Source organism: Aedes aegypti, chromosome 2 (genome assembly GCF_002204515.2).
Source record: "Aedes aegypti strain LVP_AGWG chromosome 2, AaegL5.0 Primary Assembly, whole genome shotgun sequence".
Lineage (NCBI taxonomy): Eukaryota > Metazoa > Arthropoda > Insecta > Diptera > Culicidae > Aedes > Aedes aegypti.
Genome location: NC_035108.1, coordinates 366,912,900 through 366,935,446, shown reverse-complemented (window position 1 = coordinate 366,935,446; position 22,547 = coordinate 366,912,900). Strand labels below are relative to the sequence as shown.

Genomic DNA, 22,547 nt, shown 5'->3' with positions numbered 1-22,547 from the left:
CAGTGAAGACATAATGCCAAAAAGAAAACGAGCTAGAACTTTTAGGTTTTTGTTAAAATTGAGTTTTGATTCTGCATAATTCTTTCAACTGTTTGAAAGATTGATTCCCATAATTAGAGATGACACTCTCAAAGATTCATATCGCACATGAGTTCTGAAATAGCATGAAAAATACTTGTAAGAATTTGGATTTTCCATATGGTTTCAGGGATAGTGATTTTAGAGAGTAAAAACAATTTCAGTATTACCGATTATCGTCAACATGGATGATCAATGTTATGCCATATCAGCCTTGAAAATAAATTGCATAATTTATTCTTAACATGATTAAAACTTTCGAAAAAACAAAACAACTGATCCTTTCCACCACTGCTTACGGTAGTCACTCACTGATGTGTGTGCGACGATTTTTGTTTTGCTTGAGTAGATTGCAGGTATCGCCTATTCGGGTCGAATAACCCCGCGCAATGCAATGTGTTACTACAGTTGATGAAAGGTGTCAACGAATGTGAATAGCTGCCCCCACATAGTTTAGTTTTGAAGTGACCAAGTGACTTAATCGTGCTCAACAATGCTCAACAGACTATCGACCCTGCCTAATACTTGCATATTTTGATGATTAGTACTACCACCTACTGTAGCACAAAGCATCTGTCAAGTGCGTATAGCATTGGCATTGAAAACTGAAACACTACAACAACCAATACCAAACTATTGTTTTTGAATAGTCAGTATCCTGTATGAATGGCCAAAAATGGATGAGCCAATACGCAAGCACTAGCACAAAGCTCGAGGAAGAGGAAGAGAATTTCCTTCCAGTAGAAAGCTTTTGAACAACTGTGAAATCGAGCCTTTGATTGATAGCAAACTCTGAAAATATGAAATATTGTAGAACATGACAAAACGCTAAGCTTAATCATTTCAGCGCAAACACAGATGACCCTTTTTTATTTCGTTCCACTATGGGGCGGGCTCTTCGACCCCATCTAGTGGTAGTATCAGTAGCGTAGCTAGGGGGGTGCGGTGGGTGCGGTCCGCACCGGGCCCCGAGTTTCTAGGGGCCCCAAAATCGCAGTACGGATATCTCATAGCATTAAAAGTTCGACATAGCTTGTGAGAAACTGACAATTTGTAAGATCCCAAAAAGAAAATGAGCATAACAAGCATAAGTTTCGAAGAAGACTTGGATCTGCGATGCTCAGGGGCCCCTTGATTATCCCTTATTTTTAATATTTTAGAGATAGATTTAGAGTGGGCTGAGGGCCCCGGGAGGACCGTGACTATGAGACACTAAAATGTGGGGCCCACAGGCACGGTCCTCGCGGGGCCCTCAGCCCACTCTAAATCCATCCCACATTTTAGGGGCTTCTGCAAAATTTTGTGAAGGTTTGAGGCGAACACTCCAGTTCGTTTGGATCCCGCCGGGGACTACGACAAGGTGATGGACTTTCGTGCCTGTTTTTTAATATTGCGCTAGTAGGTGTTACGCGGAGAGCCGGGCTCAACAGCCGGGGTACGATTTTTACGAGATCCGGACAATTTGTATGCTTCGCGGATGATATGGACATTGTCAGCCGAACATTTGAAAAGGTGGCACTGTGTATACACCCGCCTGAAACGCGAGGCAGCGAAAGTTGAACTGGTGGTGAATGCGTCCAAGACAAAGTACATGCTAGCTGGTGGGGCCGAGCGCGCCAGGGCTCGGCTAGGTAGCAGTGTTACGATAGACGGGGATACGTTCGAGGTGGTCGATGAGTTCGTCTACCTTGGATCCTTGCTGACGGCTGACAATAACGTTAGCCGTGAAATACGGAGACGCGTCATCAGTAGAAGTCGGGCCTACTATGGCCTCCACAAGAAGCTGAGGTCAAAAAAGATTCACACCCGCACCAAATGTACCATGTACAAAACGCTCATAAGGCCGGGAGTTCTCTACGGGCATGAAACGTGGACGATGCTCGAGGAGGACTTGCAAGCACTTGGAGTCTTCGAACGTCGGGTGCTTAGGACGATCTTTGGCGGTGTGCAGGAAAACGGTGTGTGGCGGCGAAGGATGAACCACGAGCTAAGTAACAAAGTTACAGCATGCCAAAGCTGAGCATTTTGTATGAAAATCGGCCTTCACTACTATTATTCTGAACACAACTGTAGATACTGAATTAGGCACAAATACCTATGTTGACGATGTTGAGTCTAATTACGGCTTTGGATTCATAGTTATTTATATTTAGATAATACTTCATGAATTCTGATTTTCAATCAAATCTACCCAAGTTTGTAGGCCTCTAGAAATCTGGAGCATTGGTTAAATTTTAACCTGTATATATTTTCTTACGATTTTAACCATTCTCATTGTCACTCATATTAGAAATTTGACAGATACCTTCTTAATGGTATTTACATGAGTTAAATGCTAAAGGTGTACATTTTGTTCAAATTTTAAAGTTTGAGATATTCTCATAGGCATGAATTTTGTAGAATGAGTAAGCCAACGTCTTTAAGTCGACTATTGAGGCAGATACAAATATTAATTTTCTTTTACATCCGAGACCACGAAGGAGAGGCGCGAAAAAATATAAAGGGCACCAACTTGAGTACAAACAGAAAAAATACAAAAAGTCAATTTTACAAATTTTAATTTATTTTTTTGTTTTAAACATTGACTGTATATAGAAAATTTTTCAGATTTCATTTTTTAAATCGTCCGATAATACCTACCAAAAATCATCCAAATCTATTCTCGAGTGGCCTTGAATAATTCATCAGGACATTTCTTTAAAAATATATATAAAATTATGACATGGATTTATTTTTATTTTTTATTAAACGTATCCAGAGATTCCTTTATAATTACGTTGAAAAAACGAGAAAATATTTCCAATTATTCATTTTGGAGTTCTTGCAGGAATTTTTGTATTTTTGGAATAATTTTCGGAATAAACATAAGCAACATATCCAGTGCTTTCTAGTGCTTTCATGTTAAAACTGTACAGAATATTCTAAACAATGTCAGTAGGATTTTTTTTAATATTTTTTGAAATAAATACACTATAATATTGCTAGTAATAATCTATCTGGCGTTCCTATATGTTTGTAAATTCGCTAAGGGATGTTCAACGAAATTGCCAGAGAAAATCCGAAAATGTATACCCGGATTTTCTCAAGGATCGTTCAAGAACTCCTACAGAAATCATTCTAGGAATTTATCAAGGTTTTAACCACAAATTCCACTGAGGAGGCCTCTGAAAACCACTGAAGGGATTTCTTGGCGTACCGTTGGCCAATAAATCCCGTGGTTTTCCTAAGTATTCCTTTACCACTAGCTTCAGGGTTTCTTTGATTTATTTATTTCAAACACTTTCTGAAATTTATTTAAGGATTTTTTTTTCTGGTATTTATCTGAGAAGTTTGAATACCTTTTAGATACGTCTCTCATTTTTTCCAGGGAGCTCTTCATGGATTCATCCATTACAACAATGAGTTCTTGAAGTGATAAAAGCAGTATTATTATCAAATGTCAAAAATCAAAAATGTCTTTCGAACATTGTGTGTGTCGCTTCGCTGCCGACGGTCGTTTGCGCTCGCTCTCGATAAAAAAGCATTATTGTGGAAATTTAACGTTAAATACGGTATATTTGCTGTGTTCCATCCATCAAGTTAACTGAGTTGTGTTAATTTGCCTACGAATATCGCAGTGGAAATTCATATTTTCGCCAATAAACGCATAACAAAAATTTCATCACGACGCGAATTCTACAAACTACAGTTGGTGCATAATTCAAAGGCTGTCTCCGTTGTGGACTGTTACCATTGTGTTAGGATTGCGGATCGTACAGCCATCTCTATTCGAACGAGGCCACTCTACGTTGTCAACGGGTTCGAAGTATGGCATAAGAACGAGACTGTGTCAAATGTAAAAGCGAGTGTCTAACATCCGAAACAATCGTTGTGTGTGAAGGGTTCTGCGTCGGTATTAAGCGATTTCATGCAAGATGCGTTGGACTCTCAGATGATGAAGGGGGCGTTTGTTTGCATCGAAACGTACTGTGGATGTGCGATAGTTGTCGTGATTTGATCGAAAAAATCAGATTTCGTGACACTGTTAATGCAGTTCGATCGCTTAGTCAGCCAGTTGAACAAGCCTGTCTGAAAAAGTTATGAATGTGACAAACGAGTGTTCTGCAACTTCGATGACCACGTCTCGACCACCATCTGTTGTTCATTCTCCCCCGTTGAGTTCTACAAGACATGGTTCTACTTGCTCGGATGATGCTACCGTCAAACTATACTTGTCGAACATCGCCAACGATGTAACAACAGATGAAATAGTGAAAATGATGTCTGATTCTATCGGAGTTGATGAAGTTGTGAACATCAAATGCTTGAAGCCTGCTTGGAGGGATGCAGCTACCATGGACTTCATCTCATTCAAAGTGGAAATACCCGGCTGCCATCGTACAAACGCATTGAATCTATCGAAGTGGCCGAAAGGAATCCGATGCCGAGATTTTAGGGAGTTTGCGAATGCGACATGGAGACCTGCGCGTTGATAGATTGTTTATATGTTTCAAATTTTGTTTCGAGTCTTTGTTATTCTTTATCGCTCTTAGTATTTCTTAAGTTTTAAATGCTTGAATGGATTTTCAAATGTTTGTCTATTTTGAAATGTGCTTGTAGTTGTGTTCTCAATTATATTGATTATTTCTGTCAGTGTATTAGAATAAGATATTATCAATCAGTCTGTACAGTTTATCTGAAGATGTAGTAAAAAAATAAATAAAAATAAAAAAATATCTTTATTAGTGAGATTTTTAGCCCACGGCTGGTTCATCTCCATAAAAGCAGTAATATTCCCAAAAACTTCTAAGCGATTCTACCAATTTATTCAAGATTTTCTTATATATTCTTACAAGACTTGTTATATGAAATTTCTCAAAAATAAAAAAGAATCCATAAACTTCAGGAATTTTGAGTTCTAGGAAAATATTTTTACTTCAAAAGAATTCCTACATGTTTTTAAAGTATATTCCAAAATTTTATAACAGGATGCTTCTATTAGTTTCGCAGAAATTCTCATAAAATAATATTAATAATAATATCAAACATTTCATCTTGATTGCCTCCTAGATCTGCATCAAAAACCACAAACAAAATTCAATTATTTGCGCAATACTAAAATAGAGTGATTTCATCAGCTATTTTCCTATGAATGGAGATATTTTTCCACGAGCCTTCAAAGCATCATAACATCATACAGAAAGTTATCCAAGAATTTCTTCAAAGATCCTTCAAAACAGAAATTTGTAGGAACTTCTGCTGCAATTGCTTCATAGATATTTTTTGATTCTACAAGACATAACATCAAAAACTACTTCCTGACGGAAATCCTGGCTAAGTCCTCGAATGGGTTAATTTTTACTAGCAGATTATATGTTGACCTTCAAATCACTTTTTTTAAATAATAAAGTATAATCAATATTTGGTCAAAAAAATGTAGGTATGTGTAAGCTAATAAGACATATTTTGCAAACCTTAATTTGAGGGCCCCCAAATCTACCTCCGCACCGGGCCCCCAAAACCCTAGCTACGCCACTGGGTAGTATTCTGTCAATCGAGAGTTTGATTTTACAGTTGTTTGTTAAAAACTTTCTTCTGGAGGGCATTTATCTAAATCAACAAGATTGTCTTCGTAAGCTAATGGAAATAATGATACACAACTGAGCAATTCCACCGAACATGACGAATTTTTTTTTAAATTTAATTTTTGTATATTTTGAATCGCCCGAAAATTTGCATACAGATTCTTTATGACCAAAAATGCTATTTTGCACCTTCAGACCGCCATTTTGAACCTCGCCTTATTTTTGAGAAGGGCGTATCGGAAAATGCATAGCAAATCTTTAAAAAACTGTAACTCGAAAACGGTTTATCCGATCGATTTGAGATCTTCTACAAAGATGTAGGTATTGCTTAGGACTATATGGAGAAAAATTTGCACGGTAAAAAAAAAATACAGATTATTTTTTATTTGAAAAACAAAATTTTAAAATCGATTTTCTCCAGAAACGCAGTTTTGATTTTTTTTTTATTTTTGGATATGTTTTAGGGGACAACTTATGTGATTTATTGCACAATGTTTCAAAATGGAAGAATTATGGACAAAAAAGTTATGATTTTTTAAAAAAATACAAATTTGAAAAAAAAAATCGAAATAGAGGAAAACAATAATTTTTATGTGATTATTTGAAAGTACAGAAAAATTGCAATCGAAAAGTACTTAAGTAAATTTTTTCTAGGTTGCATCAATTTCGAGATATACTCATATTTATATACAATTTTCAAATAAAAAAAGTAAAATAGGCCCTTTTCAAACATGTTTCGTGTTTCTCCATTCCAGAAATATTTTATTTTGGTTGAGTGAATCGTAGCTGAATTGTTTATTGTTTGATCAAAACCTATATACTAAAGTATTCAAAAAAGTATGCACGGTAAAAAATATAAACGTTGTTTTCAAATGAAAATTTGAAGCTAATAGTTCTTAAAAACCGCAACATTGATGTTTTTGATTTTTGGATATATTTTGCGGTTGTTGTAGGTATTGTTAAGGACTATTTGGAAAAAAATATGCACGGTAAGAAATAATGCCAGGTTTTTTTCAATTAAAAAATTAAAATCGATTTTCTATGAAAATGCATCTGTGATTTTTATTATTTTTGGACATGTAATCACATAAGTTGTCCCCTAAAACATATCCAAAAATAAAAAAAAATCAAAACTGCGTTTCTGGAGAAAATCGATTTTAAAATTTTGCTTTTGAAATAAAAAATAATCTGTAACTTTTTTTACCGTGCAAATTTTTCTCCATATAGTCCTAAGCAATACCTACATCTTTGTAGAAGATCTCAAATCGATTGGATAAACCGTTTTCGAGTTACAGTTTTTTAAAGATTTGCTATGCATTTTCCGATACGCCCTTCTCAAAAATAAGGCGAGGTTCAAAATGGCGGTCTGAAAGTGCATAATGGCATTTTTGGTCATAAAGAATCTGTATGCAAATTTTCAGGCGATTCAAAAAATACAAAAATAAACGGGTTTGCGAAACGGCGTGGAACCGCTCAACTGTCTTGAATTGTGGGCTGAGAAAAGTAATGTTCTTTTATTTTCATAATTTGGATTTGAGTAAAAGGTCGTGGAACTCATGAATCAGTGTTAGGATTTCGATCCGAATAAGCCGATCGAACCATATTCAAAGAGTGAAACAGTTCTTGAACCATAATAGTTCGTGACACATCGCATTCGGAGAGCCCTATGAATGCAAACATTCATTCTCTAGTTTGGTACGTGGCGCGAAAGCAGCAACTCTCACGGACTACAACAGTATCGAGCCATTCGGGTGATTTATGTTTTGCATAAAATTGGTAATATCTTCCATATTTTCTGGTAATATATCCTAAAACAACCTAATTGTAATCTATTGGATCATCAAACACCCCTTTGTGTCAGCGAATATTACAAGTGATTACACACAGCAATCGACACCAAGTAGTGGGTGGGGTGTGTCTGTCTTGTTTTCGTTCATGGCTTATTATCTTCCACGAACGATAAATGTCATGCGTGTAGTATGAATGCAGGCGGATAAATGAAATGAAATTATGGCTCGTGTGTCAAAAATCGTTAAATTTTTCAAAGCCTGTCCGTGATTGTGTTGATATTCTAGCTTCAATTAATAAACAAAATGTAGTATTAGGGTGGTTCAAAATTTAAAAATGTTTGAGAATCCAATCTCCCATGTGTTCCTTACCATCCTTACCATGAAACTAGTGTTCTGTGAAATTTTCAGCTTTCTGAGTGGTGATTTAAAGGTGGCCCAAAGACAATATAGGTTTATATGGAAATTACTATAGGGAAATATTTCTCAAAATTTCCAAACACGCTAGTACTGTAATGTAAGTATTAAAGATGGTCGGGTCTTGGGTTTTCAAACCCGTTTCCAACCCGTCGGATTTAAATTTTTCGGGTTCGGGTTCAGGTCGGGTTTTGGAAGCTTCAGAATTATCGGGTACGGGTCGCGTTCGGGTTTGAAAAAAGTCGGGTTTTGTCGGGTTTTGTCGGGTTTGGGTCGGGTTTGGTGAGAATTGTGAACAGAGTAACAACATGAAAGTTTCCATATGCACCAAAAACGATGAATTCATCATCTTTTTCAACTCGGGGTTTATTCGGGTTTTTCTAACAAACATTTTTCGGGTTTCGGGTCGGGTTCGGGTTTGCGTTTCAATTATCGTCTCGGGTTTGGGTCGGGTCCGTGTTTAAAGAAATAAAATAAGTCGGGTACGGGTCGGGTTCGGGTTTGGAAAATGTTAAACCCGACCATCTCTAGTAAGTATATCCCATAGTAAAAACTCATTCTTCAAACCATAACAAAGAAATTTGCTGAAGAGAGAAATTCAATCCGACGAATAGCAGAAGAGATATTCATGAGTTTGTTTGCTATTATTTAGCTTGATATGGGATTGCAAACATGTACAAAATCTCAAACAAAATTAGCCCAAAAGGGATTTGTTTCTTCAGCAACATCTTTTATTAAGGTTTGAAGAATGAGTTTAGAATATGTGATGATATGTTTCTACTTATATTACAGTACTAGCGTGTTTGGAACATTTTTCCAAATTTCTCTATAGTTATTTCCATATAAACCTATATTGTCCTTGGGTCACCTTTAAATCACCTCCTAGAAAGCTGGAAATTTCACAGAACACTATATTTATGGTAAGGATTGCAAGAAGCATATGGGAGATTAAATTTTCAAACATTTTCTAAATTTGAATCGCCCTAATGTAGTATCTAACTATCTTGATGTTTATGGTGCATATGGTTCTGCTTCAATAGATTTGCTTTTGACCATAATGATTGATTGCGAAATTCTGATAATCCTTCCGATTTTTTATGCAATTTGTTTTCTTTCAAAATAATGCGCGGATTTTCGAGAATGAATCGTTATAGGGTACCGGTGCCATTAGTGGACTATCTAAGCCAGTGCTTCCCAAACTTCTTTAACTTTCGCCCCTTTGAGGCCAATATTTATTTGGAATCACCCCCCTGATATGTGATTTATATATTTTGTTTAATTAAGCACTGTACGTCAAAAAATATCTTCGACTCACATAGCCACAGAATCATAATACAATAACTATTATGTACATTTAAACATATTTTCTCAAATATCGATGACCCACAATTATTAGACATGATTTACTGGATCGCAATTTATAAAAGAAGTTTTAACAATATTATGCGAGCATTACAGGCTTCTGAATCAGTTTTCGATACAAGTTCGGCTCAGTTCGAACTATTTGAATGTAATATATGCGCAAACTTGTGACGTAATTGGGGGATGATTCGTTAATAATGATTTCATACTTATTTATCATTTATTTCTAAAATTACTGCTTCCATTCGTTGATCCACTACTGGAACACGACGGCAACTACTGGTGCAAGGGAGCAAATATTTTGCGTTATCTTAATTATTTCTATGACTTTTTGATAAAATAGAAAGCTGAAATTTGGCAAATCCACTAAACTAGAGACGATCATCCACCAAAAAAAGCGCATGTCATTTTTATCGAGAAATGTATGTTTTATTCCATAGTCCAATCTACTGGTACATTACAACCATTGTTACCGGCACCCTAGTTTTTTTTGGATTACCATAGGGTTCATGTTTAAACCCATTTTTATACAATGGATTCGTCATATTCATTATTCCAAATGGATATTATTTTATTGGTTACAATACAAGGTGTCCGTATATTATTCGAACAATAACATTTGGACAAGATTATCTCCCATTGATAACAATGAAAAAAAAGCCCATGTTCCTTTTCTGATACCTCTATATGTTAACAAAAAATAGAATTCATAGTAATTTTGAAATTATTTCTTCATAATATACGCCCATTTTAATGTTTCGGAGTGATTTTCCCCGACAACTGCTAGTCAATCAAGAGATTTTCTTCTTGAATTCTTCATGAGATGAATCAAAATTACCTACTGATATTTACGACGATGTAAAGGGGCTTGGCTTAGAGATAAACTGTAAATAGAAAATTATTCGGTTCAAATCTAATGAGTTTGGAGGATATTTCTCTTCCGGTAAAAAGCTTCAAAATGGCACACATTAAGGCAGCTCAACATATTTGGCTTCATGATATTAACAAATATTTTAAATCATTAATGCGTCAAACTTACTGCCTCTAAATATAAAAAACTCAAGATATCAAACCATGAAGGGATGTTGAATTTATTTGGCTTCATTACATAAAGACATGCATTCGAAGTTTGTACGGATAATATGTGGTCATCCTGTTGCAAAACACAAAACAAAATTTAAATTTTTTTCTTGTAAACATTCTACAGTTATCATTGAATTTTAAATTTTAAATATCTTGGTTTATGGTTTAGTTATGAATTGGAATGTAATAGTCAAAGAGAATCAAGTTTCTTCGTATGATTATTAAAACATGGAGGGATGCTCGTCGTCATTCGTGCCTCTGAAGAGACAGCGAGGATAGGCATGATCATTAATTCTACCCTAAGATAAAGATAGGACAACTGGGAATAAAATTGAATCCAGTTTGTGATCCAGTCGCTGATTGGTTGAATTTTATGTCTGCGAGTGTGTAGCTGCGTGTGGAAAGTTACCATCGGATGCGTTTGTTTTGGTTTTGCCCGTGTTGCCGGATTACTATATTTGGTCGTTATTTTTTTGCGGTTATGCATAAAAGTTCGTAGCCGACTGATGTAAACCTTACAAAAAAGTGAAACGAAATCAGATCGGAATGAATAAAAAATTTGAAACTGTATGTTGCAAAACTACAAGTAATAGTAACATTTCCAGGAGAAGACGGCACAAGGCGAAGTGACAGAACTTTTGTCTTCGATAGATATGCCCTTTTTTTCGTCTTCTTTTTGGCATTACGTCCTCACTAGGACAGAGCCTACTTTTCAGCTTAGTGTTCACTGAACACTTCCACAGTTATTAATTAAGAGCTTTCTATGCCAAAGTTGCCATTTTCGCATTCGTATATCGTGTGGCAGATAAGATGATACTCTATGCTCAGGGAAGTCAAGAAAATTTCGATTACGAAAAGATCCTGGACCGACCGGGAATCGAACCCAGAACCCTTCAGCATGGCTTTGTTTTGTAGCCGTGGACTCTAACCACTTGGCTAAGGAAGGCCCTATAAATATGTCTAAAGAAAATATATGAAAAACTGAATCGATTGAAATTATTCAAATTGAAAAACAAATTGAAAAAAAAAAAACAAATTTTAGTGTCCGCGGCTACACAGCAAAGCCATGTTGAAGGTGTCTGGGTTCGATTCCCGGTCGGTCCAGGATCTTTTCACAATGGAAATTTCCTTTCCCTGGGCATAAAGTATTATCGCACCTGCCACACGATATACGTATGCGAAAATGGCCACTTTGGCAATAAAAGCTCTCAGTTAATAACTGTGGAAGTGCTCATTGAACTCTAAGCTGAAAAGCAGGCTCTGTCCCAGTGAGGACGTAATGCCAAGAAGAAGAATACACTATAATTCACCTAATCAATACAATTAAAAAATATATAATAATTAGGAATATTTTTATGTGAAATAGTGTACCGTCTTCCTTACAAATGGCAACACTGTTTTTACGTAACATGCAAGGGTGGAAAATTCACAAAAGGGCTCATGGATGAAAAGAATAACAACTAAAAGAAGCCAGGTGTCCGATCTTATCTTAGATTCTACCAAAACGAAGTACATGGTTGCAGGTAGAGATAGAGTCAGGCTTGGTAGTGTAGGTGCTGAGGTAGTGTTTAATGGGGATGTGTGTGAAGTTGTTGAAGAATTTTATTTAGCTTGGAACACTTGTGACATGTGACAACGACGTTTCCCACGTAGTGAAAAGACGTGTTGTGGCTGCGAATAGGGCCTTTTACGGACTATGTAACCAGCTTAGGTCCTGCAGCTAGCAAACGGAAACAAAATTCGCCCTGTATAAAACATTGATTCTTCCCGTGGCTATCTACGGGCACGAAGCGTGGACGTTGAAAGAGTCAGACTGGAAAGCTCTTGGTGTCTTCGAGCGTAAAGTGCTGCGGACGATACTTGGTGGGAAACTGGAAAATTGTGTGTGGCGCAGACGCATGAATCACGAGTTGTATCAAGTGTACAAAGATGCGAATATTATCAAACGTGTAAAATACGGCAGACTTTAGTGCGCTGGTCACTTAGTGGGATTGTCGAAAGAAGGAATTGCGAAAATAATATTCAGCAGGGAACCAGGTAGATGTCGGCAGCTTCGGGAAAGACCACGAATACGCTGGCTGTACGCAGTGGAAGAGGACCTGGCGACTCTAAACGTTCGGGGCAACAGGAGAAGTTTCGCCCAAGACCGACGAAGATGGAGCTCTACAATACGCCCGACAACGGCGTCACGCTATGCTGTAGCCATCAAGGTATCAAGGTAGGTAATAACTGCTATTATAGCACCCCTCAGCTGCTACACGATATACGAATGCGAAAATAGCAACTTTGGCATAGAAAGCTCTCAGTTAATAACTGTGGAAGTGCTCATAAGAACACTAAGCTGAGAAGCAGGCTCTGTCCCAGTGGGGACGTTAATGCCTAGAAGAAGAAGGTTACTTAAAGTCAATCGAGAGACATTTCAAGACGACTTTGTACAAATGTTCACTTTTATCGTCATAATTAAAAAATATGCTTTTTCTCTTCGAAATGTTTAAAAAGAAGTTTGCGATCTTCAAGAGTTTCCGGCCAGGCAGTCTTCTTTCTTTGCGATTTGGAAGGAAACCTTGATTCGCCTTATGGAGTTCAAGATCACTTGTCTAAATCCTCCAAATTCGGAACATCTGATAACAATAGGCACCACCCAAGTAACAATTTCAGTGCTTTTCGATCTTAGATGTTATTTATGGAGGTTTTATTAGAGATGTATTCATTCCTAACAGATTTAATAAAGCAATGCAACGCGCCAAACGTTCTTTTCGGTAAAACTCACTTTAAAATGCTTTGTAGATATCTACAAGAGCTCCCGTTAAAACTTATTTGCTGGCCACATTTTTTGATAATAAATTGTACTTCGTGTGTGTCTATTAAAACCTATACTTAAAACCTCATCTTGTTTGTCTTGTCAAGGCATAAGTAAAACTTCTAAGACTACGCTAAGTCATGTTAAAGCCTTCTTAAATCTCAACTTCTGATGCATGTTATTGAAATGCAGTCTGCATGTGGTTATCAATATCATTATGTTGATAATGATAATCACGTAGTGAATTATGGATTTATTAGAACGCAAACATAGAAATGACAAATATTCCTCTCGAAGAATTAACAGACTATCGCATATTTTTTCCCATACTTGCCTGAACTTCCCGTTCTAGTGGGACAACTATGCTGGACACAACAGCTGAGCTACACGAAAAAAGCTTTCATTTTTCAGGCACTTATCACTTACCGTTTTCTGCATCAATACAACCGATCAAGCACGACGGGCTTTATTATAACAATTCATTCCAATTAAACATTTAGACACATAACGACACAAATTTAATAAAATGAATCGCATCACAAAATTGAATCTTCCGATTTGTTTACCTTTTTGACAGCACTAGCTTTCCTGAGTGCATTAAGTTTATGTCAAGGCTCCCAAAAAACCAATTCGTCTTAGTGCAGAACAAATCTCGCGTTCAGTATCATAAGGGCGTAACTGCAATGATCGATTTCTCTTCATCGATTTTCTCTTTGACTTATTTCTCGGCCGGGTGATTGTTTTCTATTGCTATTTTTGGTTCAGTAGAAAGTACTCATCGTCCTTCGTCTTGCTACATCGTAAAATGTTACGAAAATCTATTGATTTTCTCGTATTATTGCAAAGAGAAAATCGATGAAGAGAAATCGATCACTGCAGATACGCCTGTATGATACTCAACGCGAGAAATATTCTGATTTAGGAATATTTTAGCCAGTGAGGGTTTTGCGCACGGGTTCTTAAGATCAAAAGCGTTTATGAATGATTATATTGTTCGGAATAATAACTAGAGATGGTCGGGTCTCGGGTTTTCAAACCCGAAACCCGACCCGAACCCGAACCCGACGGGTTCGGGTCGGGTTCGGGTTCGAAAATTTTTATTTTTTCGGGTTCGGGTTCGGGTCGGGTTTGAAGGCTAAAAAATTATCGGGTACGGGTCGGGTTCGGGCTTGAAAAATGTCGGGTTTAGTCGGGTTTGGTTCGGGTTTGGTAAGAATTGTTCACAAAGTAACAACCTGAAAGCTTCCCAATGCATCAGAAACGATGAATTTATCATCTTTTCGAACCCGGGTTCTATTCGGGTTTTTCTTGGAAAACTTTTTCGGGTTTCGGGTCGGGTTCGGGTTTGAACAGCGAAAAATTTTCGGGTTCGGGTCGGGTCCGGGTTTGTTTTTCAATTTTTGTCTCGGGTTCGGGTCGGGTCCGGGTTTGAAGGAATAAAATAAGTCGGGTACGGGTCGGGTTCGGGTTTGTGAAAATGTGAAACCCGACCATCTCTAATAATAACCAATTGATCTTAAACCATCTCAGACAAGACCAGCAAGATTTAACTGGATGGAATCCATTTTTATTGTCGCCGTTTTGGATTGATAATTACAATATGCGTATGAATTTCTATTTATGATTGAGATGAGCATGAAATCATTCTAAAAATGGAATGGAGTAAAATATTGGATAGCCAATAATGATGTCGTAATTGTGGCGCGTTGCTGTAAATCGAAAATTTTTATGTCATTCCACCAGTAAATTTTTATTGGCAGGAATTTCACGCGATCGTAAGGAAATTTTCTGCCACGCAAAAAATGATTATTTTAATTGATTCTTATGAGTAGGCAGACATCATGATGGTTTCAGTATCAAAAAAAGGTTATGGTTTATAAACAAATTATTGGTTGATGTTTGTTCAATCATAAGCTCTTAACATTGGTTTTATTCCGTGTTTTAGGATATCGTAAAAGATTTACTACCGCCAGTGGAGCTCTATAAGGCTATACAATAGCTCTTATGAATGTTTTATAGCATACTACAAGGGTAGATGTATTCATACGATATAAAACTTAGAGGTTTAGAAACGGTTTTAAGGTATAGTCTTAACAACCTCCTGTAGTGTGGGCCTTTTCGGGCTTAACGGAGTTTCTTCTAAGGTTTATTAAGGTTATTAAGACTAATAAGTTCTAAAATGAATTTTAACGATATGGTGGTAACAACAGCTTGTAGTAAATGAAAAAACTAAAAATTTTACTTGGGGCATTTGTTTCCTAAACTCGAATCATAGTACTTGATTGTCGCACACAAATATGAAATTTGTTTTAATTTTACGCCTACTTCGGCTTATAACTTTTTACAATCTCTTCGATATTATTAAAATCTGTGATCAAAACCTGTCCAGCATCGGTTGACCCTCCCTTACTGCCTCACTTTTGCCGTTAAGATATCAGTTGTGCGCACACTCGACGGGAGTTCATCCATTTCAGATGCTGTATGATGAATTACAAATATTGCCTTTTGCTCGCGCTTAGTCAAGGGTAAGCAGCAGCACGCATCATCGGAAGGGTGATGGTGGGGGGTCATTTACCAGCAGTGTGGGCACGAGCTACCCGAACGGCTTGGCCGTGTATGTAGAGCATTTCAACTCGCAAATACTCTAGCATTCCGATCGTTCTCCAGGTCCGCGCCCGGCGTCTCGTCTCCGCGTCGAATTCCACGCAGCAGCGTTCACCATATGTGGTGGGTACCACCACCAAGTCGCGCGATTGGACTTCATCGATCGATATCAATCACGCATCGCCAGCGTATTTGCTACTCACTCCGCAGCATCCGAACGTTAACAATGTATTAATCACCCCGAACCATTATAAGAGGGCCAGCGAGATGCAGAAGGCGAGATACACGCACACATGTTGGGGTACGATTCTAGGAATCCTAATCAGTTTGGGTAGCGCACATAGGAGTAATTTGAGCCAATCATGACCAAAATTATTTTCCGCCCTTAATAATCTTCTTATGCCCGATTTTTGACTACAAACGGTTAATCATGAACCTTTCCCGGAAATAAATCCACTAGTGTGGGACAATCAGAATCCCGCTCCAGTCCACTTTTTGGATTCTGTTACCCATAAGAACTTTGCAAAATTTCAACTCGATCGGTGAAATTATAACATGCTGATTCGAATTCCGGACACTATGGGAATCATTTCACATGAAATGTTTCAATATATGGTGATGTTGAGAAACTAAGTAATCGATGACTGATTAGAAGTCTTGCGTAGCAACCAGTTTGTTACTGGGGACCTAGAAGCTAATTTGTAATTCACTCATGTACTAACCACCAACCAATCAAGACGTTTTTCAATAAAAACTTGTTCCTTGTTCTTCGAAACCACTCCGTATTTTCTCTGAACACAAGAGGTTATGGACCCTGCACGGCGAGAATCAGTCTATGGTATCCCACAATTTTCTGGAACTGGCTACGAAAACTGGAAGTTTCGCGTTGAAAAGTTCCTGAAGTCGGTTGGTTTACTGGAAGTCCTGAGTCAAGATGTTCCTGAAGCCGCTCCAGAAGCAGTCAAGTTCATCGAAAAGGATAGCAAGGCATCGAATTGGATTATCGCTTTCGTTCATGATGACCTAATCGACCTGATTCGTGACAAAGAAACTGCGAAGGAAATCTGGACTACTTTGGGTAACGTGTATGCGAAGAAATCTGTTTCATCGCAAACGCTAATCCGGAAGCAACTGGCGAAGCTGAAAATGACTGAAGGATCGTCGGTGAAGGACCACCTGAAGACTTTCGACGAACTAATTCGGCAGTTAAGATCGGCTGGCGCTAAATTGGAAGAGGGTGATCTAGTTTCGCAACTGTTCGTCACACTTCCGGAGTCCTTTGATCCCCTGGTGACCGCATTAGAGAATCTTGAGGAGGACAAGCTGACGCTGGATGTAGTGCGAGAACGTTTACTAGCAGAAGAGCTGAAGAAGAATGATCGGATGACAGATGGCGAAGAAACGCCTGCAGCATTCGTTGGATCCAAGCAGAAGATCTGGAAATTTAATGGAAAATGTAACAAATGCTTGAAACCAGGACATATGGCCAAGGACTGCAAGCTGAGGAAATCGTTGGACGATTCTGACATGATTTGCGATGGAGAAGCGATTGTGTTTATGGCAGAATCTAAAGCGAATGAAAGCAGCAGACAGAAAATTAGTTTCAAGCTGGATTCAGGAGCTACAGATCACCTTGCTAATTCAAAGGATTGTTTCACGACGTTGGAGAAACTACAGCGACCTGTGAAGATTTGCGTTGCTAAGAATAATCAGTCGATTGTTGCCTGGCACAAAGGAGCGATTGTTGGAGTGAATCGGAATGGTGTTAAGATGGTAATAAACGATGTTTTCTACGTGCCGGAGCTAAGGGAAAATCTACTGTCGGTGAAGAAAATGACTGCTTCAGATGTCAATGTAATTTTCAAGAAATCGGCGGCTGAAATACAACACCAAGATACAATCGTCGCTGTTTGTCCGTTGATAGGAAGCTTCTACGAATTGGAACTGATCACCAGCATTGCATATTGTGAGAAGAAACGTTTGAGCGCTGACGATGCATTCGAACCAGAGGAGGAAGAAACGATGGATAATTCTGCGATCGAATCCTGCGATGAAGCTGAGGCAGAATATTTCCTGGAAAAGATATCTTCGATACCACGTCCTTATCAAAACTTAGAAGCGAGAAACAAGAGCCGCAAGAAGCAGAGGTATGTCAATTCCAATAAGATAATCAACATTGGATCCGGCCATCGGTTAAATCTTACAAGCATGAGCGCAGTAGATGAGAATCATGACTTCGAAGGCAAACTTTTGAAATCTTCAAGTGTGATCGACCGATATGTGGAAGATAAACGCAAGACTGTCCGATTAAGAGGGGGTGTTGAGAAACTAAGTAATCGATGACTGATTAGAAGTCTTGCGTAGCAACCAGTTTGTTACTGGGGACCTAGAAGCTAATTTGTAATTCACTCATGTACTAACCACCAACCAATCAAGACGTTTTTCAATAAAAACTTGTTCCTTGTTCTTCGAAACCACTCCGTATTTTCTCTGAACACAAGAGGTGATTAAAACATCTCACTTTGGTGACCCGTTATAATATATAAACTTGACTGAAATTTTGTTTTGTTGCCATGAAAATGATCAAATAAAATATATTTTTTGGAAGGTTTTGTGCAGAATTTATTCTTACATTCAAAAACAAATAGTGTTGCAAAAATGTATAGCAATTTTGTGGCCACAACAAAATTATAAGCTGTGGTAAAAATATATAGTGAGATCAAAGATCTCATTTTTTTTTTTCAAATTAGAAATTATGCCCATGAATTTATTCTAGTTACTTCTCTGTGCAGCGGGTCATAACTAAGGTGAACCGTATTACGCTTGAACTTCCCTGCATGTGTACGATCTTGAGAGGTTGGCTGAAGTACGCGTAGATACGTACGTGGCGAAAAAGCTTCACCAGCTGCGGAATTTGAATTCGCTTATTACCGACCCAACCAACGGCGAGCAATGTCCGATGCGGCGATGGTTCTAGTATTAATTGATGCAGGAATTTTGATGAATTTTATGAAGCCTTGTTCCGAGGAGCTAATGAGAGCGAACCTGTGGAATTGCATCTCAAATATGAATCTATTACGGTAAATTGAAATGTCGCGACAAGCCGAATGAATTTTGTTCTGCAATTAGATAATTGAAACGGAATTGTAGAACCCTTTCAGGACAGTTGGAGCATATTGATCCAGCCTCTATATTTGGCAGTATGAGATCTTTGTTTTTTAATTAAATTTCATATATCCATAAAATGCCACATTCATTTTCGAAAATTGATCCAACAGTTTTTCTTGGGCCACATTTCTGGTATCCTAGAGTCACATGCAATTTGAACTCCAAAACAATAAGGAGCACTTGTACTATCTTGCCCAGCAACTCCTATCCCTACCTCCTCGTGGTACTGGCCGGGGTACGAGTAACCTTGGGGAAGATCGGGTAACCAACCCCCGGTGGGAACTTTGGTCGTATGCTGACAGGGAAGGGGGGGGGTTTGCTTCTGCAAACCTTGAGCGTCTGTACTCCATGTTAGGAGCGGCTCACAACAGCGTCTGTTCCCCATGTCAGGGGCGGCTGATCGTCGTCCGAGTGCCAGAGAAGGACTCTAAGCTAAACTGCGCACTATGGCCCTCCGAACATTTAGGGGGAATGGTCCTCCGGAAATCTAGGGGGTTGGTGTCAGGCCGTGCAAGCCAACCGTAAAAACACATCAGCACAGGAACGTCAACGAGAGAATACGGACCGGAACAATCGGCAAAGACCACAGCGACGAAAATGGACTAGCGATTGGAAACTCGGTACGTGGAACTGCAAATCTCTCAACTTCATTGGAAGTACTCGCATACTCTCCGATGTACTGAAGACCCGCGGTTTCGACATCGTAGCGCTGCAGGAGGTGTGCTGGACAGGAACATTGGTGCGAACGTTTAGAGGTAATCATACCATCTACCAGAGCTGCGGCAACACACGCGAGCTGGGAACAGCTTTCATAGTGATGGGTGATATGCAAAGGCGCGTGATCGGGTGGTGGCCGATCAATGAACGAATGTGCAAGTTAAGAATCAAAGGCCGATTCTTTAACTTCAGCATAATCAACGTGCATAGCCCACACTCCGGAAGCACTGATGATGACAAGGACGCATTTTACGCGCAGCTCGAACGCGAGTACGACCGCTGCCCAAGCCACGACGTCAAGATCATCATAGGAGATTTGAACGCTCAGGTTGGCCAGGAGGAGGAGTTCAGACCGACGATTGGAAAGTTCAGCGCCCACCGGCTGACGAACGAGAACGGCCTACGACTGATAGATTTTGCCGCCTCCAAGAACATGGCCATTCGTAGCACCTATTTCCAGCACAGCCTCCCGTATCGGTACACCTGGAGATCACCTCAGCAGACAGAATCGCAAATCGACCACGTTTTGATCGATGGACGGCACTTCTCCGACATAACCGACGTCAGAACCTATCGTGGCGCCAACATTGACTCCGACCACTACCTGGTGATGGTGAAACTGCGCCCAAAACTATCCGTCATCAACAATGTACGGTACCGACGCCCGCCCCGGTACAATCTCGAGCGGCTGAAACAACCGGATGTCGCCAATGCGTACGCGCAGCATCTTGAGGCAGCGTTGCCGGATGAGGGCGAGCTCGATAGGGCCCCTCTTGAGGACTGCTGGAGGACAGTCAAAGCTGCCATTAACGACGCTGCCGAAAGCTTTGTCGGATATGTGGAACGGAGCTCAAGAAACGATTGGTTCGACGAGGAGTGCCAGGAGGTTTTAGAGGAGAAGAATGCAGCGCGGGCTGCAATGCTGCAGCATGGTACGCGGCAAAACGTGGAACGATACAGACTGAAGCGGAAACAGCAAACCCGCCTATTCCGGGACAAAAAGCGCCGCCTGGAAGAGGTGGAATGCCAAGAGATGGAGTTGCTGTACCGTTCTCAAGAAACGCGGAAGTTCTATCAGAAGCTAAACACATCCCGCAAAGGCTTCGTGCCGCGAGCTGAGATGTGCCGGGATAAGGATGGGAGCATCTTGACGGACGGACGCGAGGTGATCGAAAGGTGGAAGCAGCACTACGATGAACACCTGAATAGCGCAGAGAACACAGGCACAGAAGGTCAGGACAGCGAAGGCGATGGCTACGTCAGCACAGCGGACAGCGGAAATCAACCAGCTCCCACGATGGGGGAAGTTAAGGATGCCATTCAACAGCTCAAGAACAACAAAGCCGCTGGCAAGGATGGTATCGGAGCCGAACTCATCAAGATGGGCCCGGACAGGTTGGCCGCTTGTCTGCATTGGCTGATAGTCAGAATCTGGGAAACGGAACAGCTACCGGAGGAGTGGAAGCAAGGCGTTATATGCCCTATCTACAAAAAGGGCGACAAACTGGAGTGTGAAAATTATTGTGCTATCACCATCCTAAACGCCGCCTATAAAGTGCTATCCCAGATTCTCTTCCGTCGTCTATCACCTATAGCAAACGAGTTCGTGGGAAGTTATCAAGCAGGTTTCATCGACGGCCGCTCGACAACGGACCAGATCTTTTCCGTGCGGCAAATCCTCCAGAAATGCCGTGAGTACCAGGTCCCTACGCACCATTTGTTCATCGATTTCAAGGCGGCATACGATAGTATCGACCGCATAGAGCTATGGAAAATCATGGACGAGAACAGCTTTCCCGGGAAGCTCACAAGATTGATCAGAGCAACGATGGACGGTGTGCAAAACTGCGTGAAGATCTCGGGCGAACACTCCAGTTCGTTCGAGTCTCGGCGGGGACTACGACAGGGCGACGGACTTTCGTGCCTGTTGTTCAATATTGCGCTTGAAGGTGTCATGCGGAGAGCCGGACTTAACAGTCGAGGCACGATTTTTACGAGATCCGGACAATTTGTTTGCTTCGCGGACGACATGGATATTATTGGGAGAAAATTTGAAACGGTGGCAGATTTGTTCACCCGCCTGAAACGCGAAGCAACAAGAGTCGGGCTAATGGTGAATGCGTCGAAAACAAAGTACATGCTGGTTGGCGGAACTGAGCGCGACAGGGCCCGCCTAGGAAGCAGCGTTACGATAGACGGGGATACCTTCGAGGTGGTGGACGAGTTCGTCTACCTTGGATCCTTGCTGACGGCTGACAACAATGTTAGTCGGGAAATACGAAGGCGCATCATCAGCGGAAGTCGTGCCTACTATGGGCTCCAAAAGAAACTGCGGTCAAGAAAGATTCACCCCCGCACCAAATGCACGATGTACAAAACGCTCATAAGACCGGTAGTCCTCTATGGGCATGAGGCGTGGACTATGCTCGAGGAGGACTTGCAAGCTCTTGGGGTTTTCGAACGCCGAGTGCTAAGGACGATCTTCGGCGGCGTGCAGGAGAACGGCGTGTGGCGGCGAAGGATGAACCACGAGCTCGCTCAACTCTACGGCGAACCCAGTATCATGAAGGTAGCTAAAGCTGGAAGGATACGCTGGGCAGGGCATGTTGCAAGAATGCCGGACAACAACCCTGTAAAGATGGTGTTCGCCACGAATCCGGTCGGAACAAGAAGGCGTGGGGCGCAGCGAGCTAGGTGGATGGACCAGGTACACCAGGACCTGGAGAGCGTGGGTCACAGTCGAGGATGGAGAGAAGCGGCCATGAACCGAGGGAATTGGCGAAATATTGTTGGCGAGGCTTTATCAAGATAATTGATGTAAAGCCAAATAAGTAAGTAAGTAGTTGTACTATCTTGATTACATTTTATGCTTCTTAAATGTAACATATGATATGCTAGTGATTCAATGTGACTTATTACTGGAAATACTTCGGTTAAAAATTAAATTGTTAAAACACACTTTATGGT

At 40.0% G+C, this 22,547-nt stretch overlaps 1 protein-coding gene across 3 annotated transcripts in view; it reads right to left on the bottom strand.

Annotated features, from left to right (window-relative positions):
• The window catches only part of LOC5573506 (protein vestigial), a 159,194-nt gene that overhangs the window by 81,168 nt on the left and 55,479 nt on the right, over positions 1 to 22,547 (bottom strand). The gene's annotated exons all lie outside the window — the stretch shown is intronic.